Raw genomic sequence first — 19,228 nt, forward strand, 5'->3', positions numbered from 1 at the left:
GGGGGCGGCGCGGCGCGGAGCGGGGGCCGAGCGGCGGGAGGCGCAGGGAGCTCGGAGGCCGCCAGGTGGCGCGGGCGCGCCGCGGCCCCGCTGAGGGGACGGATGGGGCCGCCTGCAGCCGCGTGCAGCCGGGCCCGGGACTCGGGGCCCGGGATGCTGAGAACGGCCGGTCCTCGGCTCCAAGGGGCGGGAGAGGGTGGGATGCTCCTGAACTTCCGTCCTTGGGTAGCAAGATTTAGGTACATGGTCGCTCACGCGAAGGCGGAGGGACGGAGTCGTGCCCTCCAGTGCGTGGCTGCAGAGTGGGTGGTTCGGTGCTCCCCTCCCTGCCCGAGCAGGCAGAGGAGGCGAGTGGGATGGGAAGGGACAGCGAGGAAACGAGTTTGTCCTCCTTCTCCTGCCAGGGGGAGCTGTGGCGCTGGTGGTTGCTCGGGCTTTGAGGAGATAAATGCAGGCTCTGCCTCCCGGATGCCCGGCCTTGGCGTGTTTGTGTTTGTTGATGGTGCTGCTGCTCGAATGCCTTTATTCACTGCCTGTTTGCCTTCTGGTTCAGTGTCTCACCTGAAAAAAATTCTGTCCACATATGACTTTGTAGCCTGACATTTTAATTCTTGAGGCAGGGAGGAGGAAGGAAGACACAAAAAAGGTAACACAACTGTTGCTGCTCTGGAAGCTATTGAAATATAGAACTGCTTTTTGATCTTCAAGAAAAAAAACCTCTGTGATAAAAATGTTTAATCTTTTAATCTCTCATCTCTTTTGCTTGCAAAATCTAATTTTTTAGAATACAAACAGCTTAGGTTTCTAATGTAAACAAAGGATTGATGTGATTTATATTTAATTATACCCTTTTTAAAATAATGATTAAATTTTACTGCATCTGTAAGTCATGTGGAATAAGAAGGGATTTTAAAAATGTGGAAGTTTAGTGTCCCATGCCCTGACTCTCAGCCAGCAGCAGACCACCTTATCACATATTATGTCATTATTACTTCCATCAAAGTTTTATCAGCCACAAACCAGAAAGAGAAAAGTCGGTACTTTGACCATAAAATCTGCTGAGGTGGAAAATATTTGTTTAACTGTGATGTAATGCATGAGTTGAGAAAATGGATGTTATTACTGTAGCTGGGTTACCAATGGTGTCGTGTGAAATGCTGTACTCCTGGCTACCTCTTACAAATCAAGACAATCTATATTATTTCACTCTTTAGAACAGGAAAACTTGAAATCCTGAAATACAACATGCCATTAATTTTTGGGATGTGCCATCTGAATACACTGTATTTGCACTCTTCCAGGGAATAAGCAGGCCCTAAACACACATTGCTGCCAAGGGGCATTTTACCTGAGTAATGACTGTAAATTAATCCTATTAGATTGGACTCAAGTTGTGAGAAGTGGAAGTTACCAGTAAGGCCTCCCTCCACTTTTCCACCTTCTCCTGGCTGGAGGGATGATGGGCCTTTCAAACTGGATGTTTTTCTGTGACCTATTGGTGCTTATTTTGAAGGAAACATGTATTAGGGTTTTTTGTTTAATATGTAAGTAGTGTCTAGTGGCTTGACTTCACTATGGCTCACGTCTTGATGTAAGGATATCTTCTGTGGATCTGTTCTCTGGAACTTAAAATTTTTCATCTGAAGGTGCAGAAGTGAGGCACAGGGTCAAAGCTCACAATTTCCTCTTGAAATGAGGGGGGTGATACCCTCTTCGACCTTGCCTTGGTTTTCATATCCAGCTTTTGTGCCCAACTGCTCCATCCTGACAGCAACTGGGGAACAGCACAGGAGGTTTCTGTTCCCAGCACTGGTCAGCATCTCCTTGCCCTTGAGGAGAGTGGTTTCCCTGTGGAAGGGCCAGCCCTGTTACATCAACTGCTCTCCCAACAGTAGCTGACAGCACTAATCTGCATTACATGGGATTAAACAGGCACGGTAATTAACTTGCATAAGCGCTTTAGCAACTTTTGGCCTTGATTTGCAGCCTGTCCTGTATATGTGGTGCAGGGCCTCTATAGGCTGGACACAGCATGGGGGGAAGCTGGGGAGAGGCAAACAAAGCTGAAATTTCAGCTGCCAACAGTGTGCAGGCGACAGGAAGCACACAGGGTGACGATGAAATAGCTGTTGTCATTTTTTCAGGAGCCAAGGTGTGCTGAATATCATACTGATGTTGAAAAGGTAGGTTAGGCACTGGTATCCATAGCTCTCACTGAATCCACACAACTGTGGAAGAAATGGCTCCATTTCTAGTCCTATGCTGTGTTATTCCTATGTGAGAAGTGAATCTGTACCCAGGAATTTACTCCTTCAGTTTTATAGTTTTTATTCATCAGGAGTCATACCTTTAACTAATTCTTATTGCTGTGCTTGGGAGATTCTGTTCAAGTGTGCAACCCTAAGCTGAACCAAAATGTAGATATGTCCATAATTTCCACTATCCTTGGGTGCTGGATTCTACTCAGTGACCAAGTGTCTAAAGAGTTTACGGCATCCATCCCAAGAAGTACTACAGAAATAAGTCCAAAGCAATGTGTCTTTTCTCTTCACTCTTAGATATATCTGATGCAGCCAATTCAGATCTGCTTTGAATCAGAGGAACAGCAGGGAAGGCTGAAATGCATTGGCCTGCAGTGATTTCTCTTTCTTTGAAAACAGATGGTACCAGGGGAAAGGTCTCAAAGTCAGCAGGAAAACTTGAGCATATTTCACTTTCCCACTATACAGTGTGTTATCCTGGGTATCATATGTGAAGCTTGTTTCACTTTTGCGTGAAATAAAAGTAAGGAGTCACCACCAGGTCAGCTGAAATTTGTACACCTTGAGGAAAAAGGGTTTATCCAGTCTGACTCGAAGACCATGTGGGTTTCTTGTTTGTTTGGCTTGCAGACTCAGGGTCCTCTTGCAAACCTCTCAGGAATGTATTTTCAAGACCTTTTTGCCTTTCTGGGTGTTTTGTCTTCAGACATTTCAGAGCAAAGCGCTGCAAGTTTTCTCATCACCCAGATAGTCCCACAGCAGTGCAGATGCCTTAGGAACTAGTAATCTTGGGAGAAGTTACTGCCAATGAATAATCAGCTCAAGAGCTGATCATTCATTATTATTAATCACCACTTACATGTGCTGAAAAACTTACCTGAAGCATGTGAAAGCAAATACAAAAGGGAAAATTGTCCTGTCCTTTTAACCAGGTAACAGTAGGTCTGGCCCAATAGTCTAAACATGGTCTAGAAGTCAGGACAGTGGGTTGGCAAACAGGCAACAAGTTCACAAAGGACTAACCATTTTGTAATTAACAAATCAGAGTTCATTAACTGATTGCCTTGGAACTGGAAACAGGCTCTCATCCTTTGTAGCTGGGTTAAATTCTATGGCACAGCATGATTACTGCTTCCCAGGTACCTACTGCTGCAAACTGCTGGAAGTTCATAGCCAGATCCCAAATCCTGCTGGCACTCACTGGCAGGTCACAGCCTGTGTCACAGGCTGCTTCCCCGGGGCACCTGGAACCACTTCTAAGAACCAGTCTGTACAAACACTGGTGTACAAAGTAGAAGAGAATAAGGTATTTTAGTGGCTGATTTTGCTTGTCTCTCAAAATCCAGTGCTGAAACCCTGACCCTCACTGCAGGGTGAGCAGTCCTACCTGGAGTATCTTGAGAAGCTCATGCCCATCTGAAGAAAACCACTCATGGGTGTGAAATGCTCTGATTCTTGTCTCAATCTGGGCATGCTGTCAGTGGAGGTAAAACTAGTAAGTGATACTGTCATCAATTTGGACCTTCTTTTCTGAGCGTTGAAATTTACTTTCATAAAAGGGAGAGTTCCTAGATTCCTTTTTTAGACAATAATTTTTTTTTTAAAAGCTGGTATAAACTCCGTATATGCTCTTTTCCATAAGAGATGCAAAAATTAAATGGATACATTTGCAGTGAATCCATTAGTAAAACACAAAATACAAGAAAATGATCCACACTTGAAAGAACAAAACCAAAAGTATTAAGGTAATAACATTAAATGACTTTGAAGTTCAACTAATTATTTTAGAACTGGAATCCTAAACCCCATGTCTTGTTTCTACAAGAATATCTTCACCTGATTTTGTTTGATGATAGCCTGGCACTCTAAACCTTTGGGAAAAACATAACTGGTTTGGATACCTGCATGGAAATTACCAGTTCTAAAACTGTTTATCACACTATTTGTCTTAAGTACTTCATGGTGGCAGCTGAATAATAATGATGACCTGCTTTATATTTGTATGGCATTATTACAAATTTTGCTAATATATGTGATGGATCCTTTTCAGTATTGGAAGGATGTTCTTCTAATATTGCTCGACTGTATTGCTGTTTGCTGTCTAGGATTTCACAGTGCAGGATGGTAAGAGCTAGAAAATATAGAGAAGACCATGAAATTGATTCTTTCCCTGTGAAATTGCTAATCACATGCCATTGCAGTTTTTACACAGTTGCTTAAAAAACATCTGATTCTGCTTCCAATGAAGATTCATATTACAGGAGCCCTGTGACACCTTCTGATATAAATACAATTTCTTTGCTTAAGGTAGAGTGGTATTTGTGAAAGGGCATCCTTTCAGCTGTGTGCTGAGATTTCAGGTGCTCCTCAAAGGCCATGTTGGGTACAATGTTTTCTGCTTCATTCAAATTCCTGTTCAGCTTGCTGCCACTCCTGACCCATCTACGCAACAGGAAGGCTGCTCTGCCCTGTGGTGGTTGAGGAGAGGTCAGGCATAGCCTCCCTAGCTTGGCCTGACTACAGAGGCCTCTGGATTGCCCTTGCCATGGTGGTGTCCCACTGGAGTCACTTGCGGCTCCCATCAGTGGGTGGAGTGGGAATGGGGCTGAGGCACTGACATCAATGGGAAGTGGTCTCAGTGGGCTCTGGAGACTGATTGGCTTTACTTAATCTGGGAGAAGGCAAAACCAGCTGTCTTTGGGCAGTGCAGAGCGACAGCTGTGCTTTTAATCACTTGCATTAAAAATATATATGAAAATTAATTGGCAAATAGTGTACAACTGTCCCCAGTCACGGTTCCTGGGCTCCACTGTGGCCGCCTGCTGGCTTGTCCCCTATCTAGCCCAGGCTGCAGAGGAGGATTTGATTCCTTCTCTGTTTGAAGCTATACCCTTGATTGCACATGACGACTGCACTCTTGGCCACTGTCCAGAGTTGTAACCTTGTTGCCAGAATTTATTAAAAAAGCCCCAGCCGGCCCTTTGTATCACTTAATCTTTTCTCTGATCATGAACAGTACAGAGGTACCTTTGTAATGCACCAGCACTGACATTTGATGTAATGCCAGTGCTGCTATGGGCTTTCATTATTACTTGGGATAACCTTCAATTTAATTTTCAACAGGAAAAATAGCTTTCTATTATGTGTTCTCTGGCACAATATATTTGAATTTATCAGGTACTGAAATAAACAGTATTGTTAAAAAAACAGTCTGAGCTTAGGTACAACATGATTTCTCTATAGCACAGTCAGCTAAATCTCCTATTCTAATAATTTATAAACATTTGAAATACAAAGAATTAGAACATGATGCCCAGGTCCTGTTAATGTTTGAAAAAGGATGTGTAGCTACCCCCAATTTTGGTTTAGGGGATTGCAGCAAAGGAGCTACAATGGATGGGAGATGTAAAAACTTAATTAATGAGCAAATAAGTAGTTCTACATGCATGTGTGTGCATGTATATAATAAAATGACAGAACTTTCTGTAACTGGTTTCCACTCCTAATAGCTCTTAGAAATTCTGAATGATGGCTTTTCATATCTTGGGTTCTCTTAATTCTCTCATGAAGCACTTAGGTCTAATTTACTGGAGTATAAAGCAGTCTGAGGGCTGTGGTTGCTCTACAATAGCTCAGATCAAATAAATACTGAAGGCAAGGTTTTTATTTATAAGTGTGCCTTAGTTCCATCAGCACTCTCACCATCAGTCCCAGGCTTGTTCCATCTTTTTACATGAAGTGCATATCTGGATTCCCAAAACTATTACACTTAGTACAGCAATATTGATGACATTAAGGGGAACACTTCAGAATTTATATATACACAAAATTCACCTGAATTTCTGTTCTGCTTGGATACCTCAAACATTTCCTGATTGATCAGTAATTTCAAACAAATCTTTGCAACAGTGTAAGCAGGCACAAAGAACTAGAGAGGGTCTGACAGAGGTTTTCTGATTTTAAGTTTGAAGAGCACAAATCTAAAATCTGACTTTACAGCTGAAGCCCATGTGTAGTTAGGTGACCTAATGCCATTATTTCAGCTGGTTTCAAATTATTCCCCTCGACTAAAAGCAAGTGAAAGAGGACTGAACAAATTAATTCAGTGTGACTGATTTGTGGCTTTAATTACATGTGATGTAAGGCAATACCAGTCCTGGGCTGTGACAGCAGGTTGCTGGTATTCTCACTGCTCACCTGCTGCTCATGCCTCTCCCCCAAGGAGGAAACTCCCTTCTGTTTATTCCCTGAGCTGAATCATTTCAGAAATCTGGCTGGGAAGGCAGCCATAGCCAGAGGAGCTGGAGCAGCTGAGAGGGCTGACCAGGGCTGAGGGCACAGCAGCTGAGCAGGGTCTCTGGGAACCTCCTCACTGGAGGAGAAGCTTGGTGGAGCTGCAGCCTCAGATGTGGGCCAGGAATGCTGCTAGGACGCTGAGGAGCAACATCATGGGTTTCAATAAAACTTGAGAGACACCTCTGGATCTGCACCCACCTGAACTCCAGAGGTATTTGGATATAGAGTGAAGTCTTCATCCAACAGATGGCGTATTGGTTTTGCACGGCCTGGTTTTTGGTAGCAGGGGGGCCACAGAGGGGGCTCCTGTGAGGAGCTCCTGTATGTTTCCACCATATCCAGCAGAGCCAATCTCTGATGGCTCTGAAGATGGACATGCTGCTGGCCAAAACTGGGCCAGTGAGAGAGGTTGGTAATACCTCTGTGATGACATATTTAAGAAGAAAATAAAAATAAAGTCACACACAGTTTTGGCTTCTAGTCAGAGAAGAGGAGGAGGTGAGAACATGTGAGGGAAACAACATGGAGACACCAACATCAGTGAAGAAGGAGGGGGAGGAGGTGCCCCAGGAGCCGGAGCCGAGAATCCTCTGCAGACCGTGGTGCAGCAGCTGTGCCCCTGCAGCCCATGGGGATCCACGGGGGATGCAGAGATCCACCCGCAGCCCTGGGGATCCACGGGGGATGCAGAGATCCACCCACAGCCCGTGGGGGAGGTGCCCGTGCCGGGGCAGGTGGATGCCTGGAGGAGGCTGTGATCCAGTGGGAGACCTGTGATCCAGGTGGAGAGAGAGGGCCCTGCTTCCAGGCTGGAGCAGCCTGTCCTTGGAGGACTGCACCCGTGGAAAGAGAGACCCACGGCGCAGCAGTTTTGGGAGGGCTGTGTGCCCGTGGGAGGGGCTCAGGCTGCAGCAGGGGCGGTGTGGCTGCTGCTCCTGAGAGGGGACCCACGCCAGGGAAGTTAACAGAGAACTGTCTCCCGTGGGAGGGACCCCACGGCCTCACAGGGGAAGGACTCCTTTCCCAGAGCAGCTAAAGAGAATCTTGGTGATGAACTGACCAAACCCCCGTGCCCTGTCTCCCTGTGCTGTCGGTGGGAAGGAGGGAGGGGCTGGAGGGTGGAAGGTGTTTTAAGGGCTTATTTTACTTCTCCTTATCCTCCTCTGATTCTGTTAGCAATAGATTCACTTTGTAACTTTAAGTTAAGCCTGTTTTGCCCCTAAAGTGTTTCCTCCCAGTCCTTATCTCAACTATTGAAGCCTTTGTTAATTTCTTTTTTCCTTTGAATTAATTTTAATAAAGAAAACTCAACAGCAAGTGTTAGGAAGGGCACTTGTGGAAGGTTTCTGAAGCGTTCAGCTGCTGTGCACGCACTTCATGGAGGAGTTCAGGACAGCTCAGCTACTCAGAGCCTGCCCAGGGCAATGGCTTAGTTCTGCTGCACCGAGGTTCTCTGGGCATCACCCCCAGACTGCCTCAGCAGCAGCAGCACCACGTTGGAATCCAGCAGGGATGTTGCTGCCCCGGGAATGAGCAGGCACTGGCTGAGGCAGAAAGCTGCATTCCCCACAATCAGCTCAATCCCTGACTCCAGCAGCTTCAGCAGCACTTGGAACCTTTTATCCCACTTCACCAGTTCTTCCTGAGCTTGCCTGCTGCTTTTGGTGCAGATGGAAAGGGTCTTTATGGCACAGCTGGATGTGAGCTGCCCCACAGCTTTCAAGAATCTGAGCATTTTCTTCACCACTCCTCCTTTCACTCCACTGCTGAGGGAGATGCTGGCACCATGGTAGAGGCCACAACTGGCTGGCTGGAAATGTACCCAGTAAAGCATGCTACTGCCAAGAACATGATTTCAGGTATCAAAGGACACATTTTGTGGTGACATGGATCCCCAGATAGAATTGAGTCAGACAATGGGACTCATTTTCGAAATAATCTTATAAACTCCTGGGCAAAGAGGCATGGCATTAAGTGGATATATCACATTCCCTATCATCCACAGGCCTCTAGGAAGATTAAAAGATATAATGGGCTGCTGAAAAGTATGTTAAGGGCATTAGGTAATGGGACATGGAAGCACTGTGATGCGAACTTGGCAGAAGCCACTTGACTAGTCAATACTAGGGGATCTGCTAACTGCCCTGGTCCCACCCAAACTAAGCCCTTAGACACTGTGGAAGGAGACAAGGTCCCTGCATTACACACAGGGAAGTGACTGGGGAAGTCAGTGTGGGTTTCTTCCCCCATGGGAAAAGGCAAACCCATTCGTGGGATTGTCTTTGCCCAAGGACCTGGGTGTACTTGGTGGGTGATGTGGGAGGATGGGGAGACCCGGTGCATGCCTCAAGGAGATTTAACCTTGGGGTAAGAATAACCTATAATGTTGTGTGTTACAGGAGGTAAAGTAGCAGGAGGGACATGAGTTAGCAAATAATGAATTTTGGCAAGGAGCAAAAAGAAGGTGATAATGAGCAGGGACAGTGTCGGTGCCCAACTGTCAACCATCAAGTGTACTATTTCTCCTGTCCTGACCCCACATCCTGCTGGAATGGAGACCACCTGCAGGAATGTGAAAGGACAGGTGATAGTACTTAATAAAATGTATGTTTTGCATAGAGATGGCTTGAGGATTCTAGTAATGAGAGTATATAGATTATATGGGATCCGAGCACAATGCAAATGGTAAGGAATAAGGGATGGAGAATGTATTGGGTCTGACCAAGGTAAAGTTCACAGCATTTACAGTGCTGTGCTTTGCATTGGTAGCTGGAAGGGTGTTGATAACAGAGCAGTGTTTTGGCTACTGCCAAGCAGCGCTGTCCCTCTAACACTCCTTCCCCCACCAAAGGGGATGGGTGTGGGCAAGAACCTGGGAGGGGACACAGGCAGGCCAGCTGACCCAAATTAGCCAAAGGGATAGTCCATACCATGTGACATCAGCTCAGATATATCAGCTAAGGGAGAGAGGAGGAAGTGGGGGTATTTGTGAGTTTTTGATGTTTGCTTTCTGGAGGAACTGTTATGCATGCTGAAGCTCTGCTTGCTGGGAAGTGTCTGAACATCACTGTTAATAGGAAGTAGAGGCTGATTTTTTTTTCTCTTTAGCTTTTGCACATGCAGATCTCTGCTTATTCCTTTCTTTTACTGTAATAAAACTGCCTTATCTCACCCTGCTGGTTGTGCTCTATCTTATTCTCTCCTCTGTCCCAGTGGGAAAGAGAGTGATAGAGTGACTTAGTGGGCACCTGGCACCCAGCCAGGGTCAACCCACTACAGATGGTAACAGAAATTCTCTGACTTGTAGAGGAAGGGGATTTACTCATGCTGGTTTTAATGCAGCAGTGGGGAAAAGGGGGATCTGGCTTCACTCTGGAGCTGGCCATCACTGCCCAGATGAATCTCTAATGTCTGTCAGGGGCCCTGGCTGATGCTTAGTCCTATAGCCCAGCAAGAGGTTTCCTGAGCTAGGTCCGGAAACCTATAAAGGTGTTGGGATTGGGTTGTTAGTAAATACAATATATCTTTTTGTTTTGGTATGCAAGTATTTTTATTTAACGGGCAATAATATTGCATGGGGACCTAGCAATTAATTAAAAAACCCCAACCTCATAAAACAGTTTAACAGAAAAAAGTCCCATAGATGTGTTAAGAGCATTTTTGTTTTGTTTTCCTTTTTGCAAGGTCTTTGTTTCTAAGACCTTGTCTGCAGCGGACTTTTAGTCTCTGCTTGGATTGTAGCAGTGATGCAAACTGCTGGTGCAGATGTGCTGCCACTAAATACACAATGGCTGGAGCAGCAAATACACACTGCAAGTGCAGAGTATGGAGGGAAGAAGGGAAAGGAGTGTGCATGGGCAGGCTGTGAAGTGTAGAGTCCAGTGGTAGTTTCTGGTGGTGCATTTGTTTAATTTTGCTCAGGAGGTGAGTAAGAGAGAAGGCAAACAACCACCACCAGAAAGCATGGTGGTGCCAGGCAGGCAGTACAACAAATGGTGCAGTCACCTGCCCTCCCACAGGCAGGGATGTCAGGCACTGGCATGCAGGGGAGTGCCTGAAGTGAGGCTGCTGTGCCTCTGCTGAAGCAAACAGGCACATAGGGCATGTCAGCCTCCCAGGTATTTACCCACATACCTCCGGCCAGTCTGTGAATTCTTCAGTTCAGCAGCAGCCAACACCCACTGAAGCCAACAGCAGCCTGCCTCAAGTGAGAGGGATGTGATTTTGCTTTTTAGTTACCAAGTATTACATCTAATTGAACCTGCTGCAGGGGAGAAAGGCTGATCTTAAGCTGATAATTCCTTGTTTAGATGTGACTTAAAATAACTGGCTTTGGGGAGCAGGAGTGCCTCCACTGATCGCAGTGAGAATTGTCATCCTGCCAACACTGGCTGCAGGTCCCAGAATTACCACTGCCAATGACAGCAAAGGCCCACTGTCCTGTGTTCCTCATCACCCACTGAAGGACTGACTGAAAATCAGGAGCAAGAGCTGCTCAGGGCCACCAAGGCCTGAAGAAGCTGGCTCAGTTTTAACTCCCCTCCCTGTCTCATTTGAGCAGAAGCTGTCAGCCGCCTCATAGCCGGGCTAAGGGGCCTGGAATGCAGCTGGTGAGAGGTGATCACCAAACCTGTGATGTAGAGAGGCTGTTACCACAAGTAGTGCTGATGAAACAGGATACACATGCATGAACTTCCCATTTTTTTATATATATCTGGCTTTCTGCGAATAACTTGTCAGTTCAGGACATCCATAACTAGCTCATACTGCCAAACTTCGAAATTTTAGCTCACGATGGAAAAATAAAGGCACATAGTGGGAGGTGTCACTAAAAGCAAGTGATGAATCCTGGCACCATCAGCATTTTGGATGATGTGAACACATTTCCATGCACTCAAGAGCGAGTGATCTGTATCCTTATTACTCATTATCACATATTTAACCATAACTATGTTTTCTGTTACATGGCAGCAGAAGTATGCATGTTGTTTTTCAAGTATGAAAAGGCCTTTTCCTTGTGGCTGGAGTCCCACATGCTAATTTGCCAGCTGCTAGACTTTGATCCTAGTCTAGCACAACTGCTGTGAGATCAAGGGCTGTGTTCCACTTACCACAACAAGCACTGGGGACGATGGAGAGCAAGGGTTACAGCTGAGTTGTGTGATGTTGTGAGTTACATGCTGGCAACAGCCTGCTCCAGATAAAGTTGTATTTGATGTCTACAGCTCTTGCAGAAAGGGAAAAACCAGAACTTTCAGGGGACCCAAATATTTAATTCAACAGGAAAACTACCTGTGTTTTGGCCTGCCCTTCCCCAGTGCCAGCTCTGTTGAGGTCTTGTTGAAATACGACATCTTCTTGAAATACCAGTGGCAGTTCTCCTGCCTGCATTTCCAGCTGGCCACAGCTGGGCTGCCCTGCAGCTGGCACCTCAAACATGACTTTTTTGGGACTTAGGTTAGCCAATCCCCTATATATAGCCATAGCATATATGTATCTCCTAAACCAAGGACTGGGTTCTGTAGGCAATAAGTGTCTCTTGAAAGCCCCACTGCAAGCCTCAATCTAAAAAAAGAAAACAAAAAACACCTTTACTTGCATTACAGAAAACTAAAAAAATATTAATAGCAAATCTAAGATTCATCCTTCTGGATTCAAAGACTGTCATGACTTCAGACTTTGTTTATAGAAACTGATGTCTTATTTGCTGGGATTTTTTAAGGTGAAGATGAGTTTTTCTTTTGTACTTGTCTCTGGCAAACAAAACATAGGAAAACTGTGGGCTTCCCCAAGACTGACTCTGAGGGCTAGAAGAGCTTTGGGAGTGGTGTTTTCAGGAGGCTGGGAGATCATTTGATTCCTTAGAATTGAGAGTGGCTGTTTAGTATTCCTCTAGGCAAAAGACATTATTAAATATAATATCAAATTATTAAATAAGGGTGATCGGGTGTATACTTGTTCCACACTGCATGATTGTGTTTGCAGAAAAGTACCAATGAATTTCTAAAATCAAACTGCAAGCTGGATTTTTTCCTCACTTAAAAAATAACTGCTCCTTTCATGGTATAATGACCATGATGTTGATTGTTACCTTCAGTGCTGGGTACTGAGGAAGGGATGGATGGAGTAATAAAAAAGTATAAAAGGCTTCATGAATTAGTGTTGCGAGCCGCTAAGTATAGAAATAAAAATGGATCAGTTAAACATCTTTTTTCCAGGAGTTTTGTCCTTTCAGATAGTCAGAGGAAACTTAATATTGCTATAAAATCTGGAATCTCAAGTCAAATAAGGAAGTAGTAAGGAGAGTTGAAAGCATTTTAAAGTAAGTTTCTTAATAAATATTAGTTCTTAATGGTTTGTATAATGTTTTGTTTGCCTCAGATGGAACAAAGCAAATAACACCTTCTTCTAGCTGATCCTATCCTGAAGGTATTGAGATTTCACACGTTGATTTGTTATTCCACAGTATACTTTCAGTAGCAACATCCATTATTCACCACCACCTTTATATCACAGTAATTACAGTGTCAGCTGAGTAGTCTATTTGTCTATTGCAGACTTAATAAGTTGAAAAAATCATGCTCTAATGTATTCTAAGAATACTGGACACTAAACCAGCCCTATAGTTTCCAGACACATACCTCAAAAGACACATACCAAATTTCTAACACATCCACATACCTCAAAACTATTGCTTTATTTTTTAACATAAGAGATGAAATAGAACTTTAAGTGTGTAATGACTCAATGTTTATCAGGCCTGAGATTTTGCATCCATGCATCTTTGCAAATAACTCACAAGACTTTTATCTAGGTCTCCAGAAAACATCATTCATTTCTGCTTGTTTACGTAAGAAGCAATTACTGCCAAACCCTTCCCTGGTGAACAGCAATACCTTGCTTCAAGCAAAAACAATGCTGCTGCTGTGTTAACATCCTATTCTGGAAGAAAAGGGAGCTGACTCAGTGCATGCAGTCGAGCCCTCAGAGCTCTCTTACAGGAGCAAAACAGGTTATGTGAGAATATGACCTTGGTGAGCTGTGCTAATGACTGTGATTTAGAATTCCAGGCTTTTGTCTCAAGTAGAGAATTAGATGAGACAAAATGCCTTTAAAACAACCCAAATAGCACTAAGCAAAGTGCAGATACAATTAAAAAATTTACAGTGAGTAACTGGGTGATCTCCAGCTAAAGTATGCTCAGTTTTTCCCAAGCTGGGATGTGTGGGAGCTTACTGTACTAAACCCACAGAATATGTGGTATTCAAGGAGGTCCCTTGAATACCTATGCTGTGGTGGTGCTGGCTGACAGCACAGAAACAAAATGCTCCTTGTCCACTCCCACTGTGGAGCATACTGGCCCAGTAACTTAACTGACTGGCAAAGACCAGCCCCAAATGTATTTTGTGAGTGATTTGTAGTTTGTGAGGATAAATTCACGTTCATTGTCTTCCTGCCAAAGGTAACAACTAAAGAGATTGGGGTTAGAACTTCTTGGCATGGGCTGTCTCCAGAAAGGTCGTGCATCAGCATTCAGGAGCAAATGCTGCTTGAGCTCAAACTGGACCACCATTCAGAATATAAGATTTCTTTGAATTGTGGTGTTCTCCTGTGAATGTAGCCGAGTTTTTGTTTCCTATGTGAAAGATTTGGGAGATATCCCTTAAAAAACATTCACAGCACATACAAAGCATTTGTTCTTTACAATTTTTACACCCATTGCATATATTCTACTTTCATTTCTTGGAAATGCTCATGTCTTTGAAATATTAGAGGAGTGATGAGGTACAGAATGCAGTGTCTTGAGGAACACACATATGTTCCATTAGCTGAGAAGTGAATATTTTGGAGCGATGCAGATCATGGTCTGTGTGTTGTTAAGCAAGTGTGGTTGTAGTCTTCCTCACACATAAACTGTCTTCCTTAATCTTAATCCTTCTAAGACCTTTCCTGCGTCAGGTGAGGACGAATGCTCCATGTGCTCCCAGCTATCACTGGCCTAGTTTCCCTAAAGCCAGACCACCCTATATCTGAACTCAGAGTTGTATCACTTTAATCATCAAAGAGATCACACTGTCTTCACTTACTTATGCCTTCATAGATTTACTTCAGAATAATGCCAAGGTGTAGGAGGATTATAAAATCATACATTCATTATTGCACCTTCAGCTCTGAAATCCTGAATGGGATCTTACTCTTAAATCCTCCTGCCTTTATCCTATGCATAGTCTCTTTTTATTTTCTGTGTATTTTCTAATTGTACTTGTTACTGCAAGTTCTCAGTTCTATGTGTTTCCTAATGCTTTCTAATATGTTTTTTAATATGTTTTCATGGTATAGAATGGAATGTTACTGTATGTAAGTATATTTGTATTTAATTCAGAATTTTTTTTAAATCAGTGATCTCTTTCTCTAGTGCTACAGTGGGATAGCCTTAAAATATATTGAATTTTTCAAGTACTATTATTGAATTATTGAATTTTACAATTACTTCATTTAACATACAATTATTTTCTTAGGCATATAAAACCCATCTGCTAGAGAAGTTCTGTTTCATAGTGTGTCGTTCCTGATACCAGATTTTGAATCACTGAGGAATTGCTATGAAGCAAAGGAGTATGTCCATCAGTCAAAACTTAAATCAGCCTCCTCTTATCATTGCTGAGGAGTGGTTTGGAGAGTGAGGGCTCCCTTAAGCAGTAGGTTGTGCAGACTGTCTGGTGCAATCACAAGGAACACTGTAAATGTAAAATTGAGCAGATCTGACATTCAGCTCAGCATTTCCCAGAAGAACCCATGGATGTGTAAGCCCCTGAATAATCCCTGTTTTGACACATGTACAAATGTTTTAATGAGGCTTTAAGGAAATAGTTCACTTTTTTCTCCACTCTGCTTGGCACATATCTGCTACTCCACTCCTGCGTAGCTGCAGTGTCTCCAAAGTGCTCTGCAGAAGGATGATGGACAAACGGCACTAAATAGAGCAAGCCTCAAAGCACTGCCTTGCAGGAACCAAGCAGTAGATAGCCTGGCACTGACCAGCTCAGCCTGCCAAATCAGACACCCCTGCTATAGCCCTGATTTCTTGAAGAATTCCCTAGCTAAGCTTACTGAAATTGGGATGGCTTCCTTTCCATGTCTCTGGCAGGAGAAAGATGTTGTTCCCTCCTTTATAGAACACACGGAAAGCCATTCTTTTGAAGTTTGACAATTTTATGGAAGCATTGCTGTACTATACTGCAAAGGAAATCCAAGTGTGTTCAATGAACTTAAGTTTTGCAGACTAAATTTCACGTGACTGATTTGTTATGCCAAAGCGAAATGAGATGCAACTATTAGGATGCAAGCAACCCCAAATTCAAAATCAGTTTTATGTATGAATCATAATGCTGTTTGAATAGTCATTCCCTGAGTGCACTAACAGCACCTTGGAGTCTGTGAGTCACAAAACATTAACACTTGTTTTTTACATAACAGACCTGGGACTTATTGCAATATCTTTCTTTTTAAAGTGTATACTCTAGTTTTGGCTTTTACACACCCCAGCTGTGAGGGGAAGTTCCACCACGAATGTGGTTTGCACAGAAGACAGGATAAATGGAAGATGTTTTCCCAGAATGTGTCTTGGGTACATTTGGGCACTCACCTAAGCCATGGCATTTCTCAAGCTGCCAAAGATGTGGTAGTTTACCTCAATTTTCTCAAATAACCCTAAACATCCCATCTGTACAAGAACCCAAATTTAAGCTTCTATTTTAGAAACCCTTGGCCACATTTGTTTTCTGGTTGAAGCCTTAGACAGCAAAACATTTTTGTTTTATGAAAACACTGCACAGTAGTTGACTAAACAAAACCCATTGAATAAAAGCAAACTATTCAAAGTCTTTGCAGCCTTCCCCTGGTAGAGTGGGAAAGCACTCGGATTGTTTTAGCCACTCACTGTCATGTTACAGGGTTTATAATTTGCCATCTCTATCTGTAACAGTACTTGTTTACCATGTTTATTTATTCAGAATTGAAGAAGAAAGCAAGTCTGTCTTGAGAAGGGGCCTTTCTCCATCCTTCTCAAATATCAGGTGCACACAGGGTAATCCAGCAAACCTGGTGAGTCTTACTAGGGTGGTCTAAAAAGCAAAAGGGCTCTGTGCTAGTGCTGCTTGAATGAAAAAACACTCTTAAACCTGTGCTGCACCAAGGTGGGAGGGGTGTTGGTGGGCTGGGCTGCAGCATGCCCAGCACATCCATGCCCATGGAGCAACACCTGGGCACACGGCAAGCTATGGGGGAGCCCAGTCTGCGCAGCTGCTGGGGTACAGTGTGGAAGGCTCAGACATGGACTTAGGCCTGGGCTTGGATGTTTTTAAGGTCTATTTGATGATTAAATTGTATTGTGAGATTCCCAGGATACCATTGTCTTTGGAGCCCATAGGAATGAACGTTTTTCTGCAGGTTTGAGACACCATTCATTGTTTGATCATTTGATTCCTCTTGGCTGCCTTTGACACTTCAGCTCCACTGTAACGTTTCACTGGCCTAGAAAACAACAGGCAGCTTTTGAGCAAGAAAGTTCAGGAGCAGAAATAAATTCTATTTTTAATCCTTCCTCTGATTTTCCATGGGTGACATAGTTTCTCATGGCATGGCAGTTCCAGGGTGTGGCAGTGTTGCCGAATGTGCCTTGCAGCTTGTTTTACAGATTTAACCCGTTTATATGCTTTCCCCTAATTAGAAATTTCAGGTTTGAGGGGTTATCCTACTATTAATACCTGAATGACACTGATTTATCGCTGCGGGTTGGCAACAGATCTGTAGGATGAGAAAATACAAGCTTGGAATTTAAAGAAGTACTTCAAGCATTAACAAAGCTGAGCCTGTGTCAAGTGGTGATAAATTTTCCACTATACCCTTGATCACCTTATTATTAATGCCATCAATCTCTCTGTGAAAAGTGGCTCTGGGCATGCCCATATGACCAAGTGTTCTACTAAATAATTAATCATTGGGGCATGTTGCCAGAGTTTGCTGTTTTCCAATTTAATCTCAGCAACTTACTCATTTGTTTCTTTATTTGGATACAGAAAGCTTCACAGATAAAAATGAGTCAAATGTACTGATATGTACATGAGGACTATTTAGCATTGAAACCTCATGTTGCTTGCTCTAGAAATGTTTTTCCATCTTTTGAAGCAACACCCCAAAATTAACAGCTGTGAGAATGATCACTTCAGGAACACAAGCTGTTTGTGCTGCCAGAACCTGCATCCCAACTGGCTCTCCCTGCCCCTTCAGTAGTAGCTCAGCCCTCTCTATGCTTAAAAGGGCATTCAAAATGCCACACTAGCAGGATATCTTTAGAAATAAATTATTACAATGTCAGTTTGATTGCTTAATTAAAAATGACCATGAATATGAATCCCTTTGTTGAACAGGTTATTGCCTGTAGCTAAAACAAAATAATTCTAAGCAAACCATTTAAAAATGTTATCTTCTCTTTAGTTACAATTAATTTAATTTAGACTAACACTGTATTAACTTGTAGCATTCAATTATTTAATGAGCCATGAAGAAAGTTTTCTAATTATAGAGTCATTCATTTTTCACAGGTTTGAAGGTGTACAATGAAATATATTCTGTTGAGACCATGAGCCTTTGTCCTACTCAAGCCCTTAATGGTCTCTGTTATTTCACATAAGAAGTCAATTTGATTTTAGTTTAAACATATATACTGTCCTGTACTCCTTAATTTTGTGTCCCTCCAAGGATTTTTAGTTGAAAGCTCTCACATCTGTTATATCTGTGACACTGTTGGGTGTCACACCCTCTAGCTTCTTCCTAAGAATCAGTGGGCAGCCGCCTGTTCATGAAAGAGTAACGGCAACCTTTCACACATATTTACCCATTCATAGACTCTCCTCTTTCAGTGTGGCTCGTGGTTTTGTTTTTATTAATTCCTCCTGGATATTAGCTAGAATTGGCCAAATATAACATTGGCTTGCTGTTCTCTTTCCTGATGAGTCAGTTGACTGTACTTCCAAATCAGTATTTTCATAAGATCACTTGCAATCTTCCCTGCTATTTACTGCTTGCTATTCATCCTCCGTTGTTGAACAAAACATATGGCAGTGTTTTTTTTCCTCTTGACTGAATGCCTGAAACTTTTTTAAAGGGAAAGTGAGAATAGTTAATGAGCTTCTCCTTCTGCAAATAAAAAAGAACCAAGCCAAACAAGTATTTGTGAATATTAGGAACAGCCATGAATGTTTTCCCAGATACTCCTTCCCTGCCTGAATTCTCTAGGGTGATACAACTACTTCTTTCCTGCCTTTAAGTGTGCTGTTGTGCCTTTTAAATGAAAATATAAAGAAGCTACTATTTCAATTTCCTATCATTATGCATAACTTGTGTAGGAAAGGCCGCTGTCCCCCGCAGTCACTAGTGTAGTGTCTTGTGCAGGTTAAATTTCCAAATATAAACATATGTTATCCATAATTTTATTGGTGACTCTTACATGTACCATCTATCCCCAAATTCTTTGGTTTGTCCATGGGATACTCAGCATAGACTCGTGCAGCATAAGTGCTAAAGTGACACATGACACCAGTATCTTCCAAAGCTCTCCTCTGTGAAATCTACATTTAAGCAAAAGGTGTGGTAATATCCCTAATATCATG

Source organism: Corvus kubaryi, unplaced genomic scaffold (genome assembly GCF_017639235.1).
Source record: "Corvus kubaryi isolate FWS band 111438036 unplaced genomic scaffold, C.kubaryi_AGA036_p1.0 37397, whole genome shotgun sequence".
NCBI classification, from domain to species: Eukaryota; Metazoa; Chordata; class Aves; order Passeriformes; family Corvidae; genus Corvus; species Corvus kubaryi.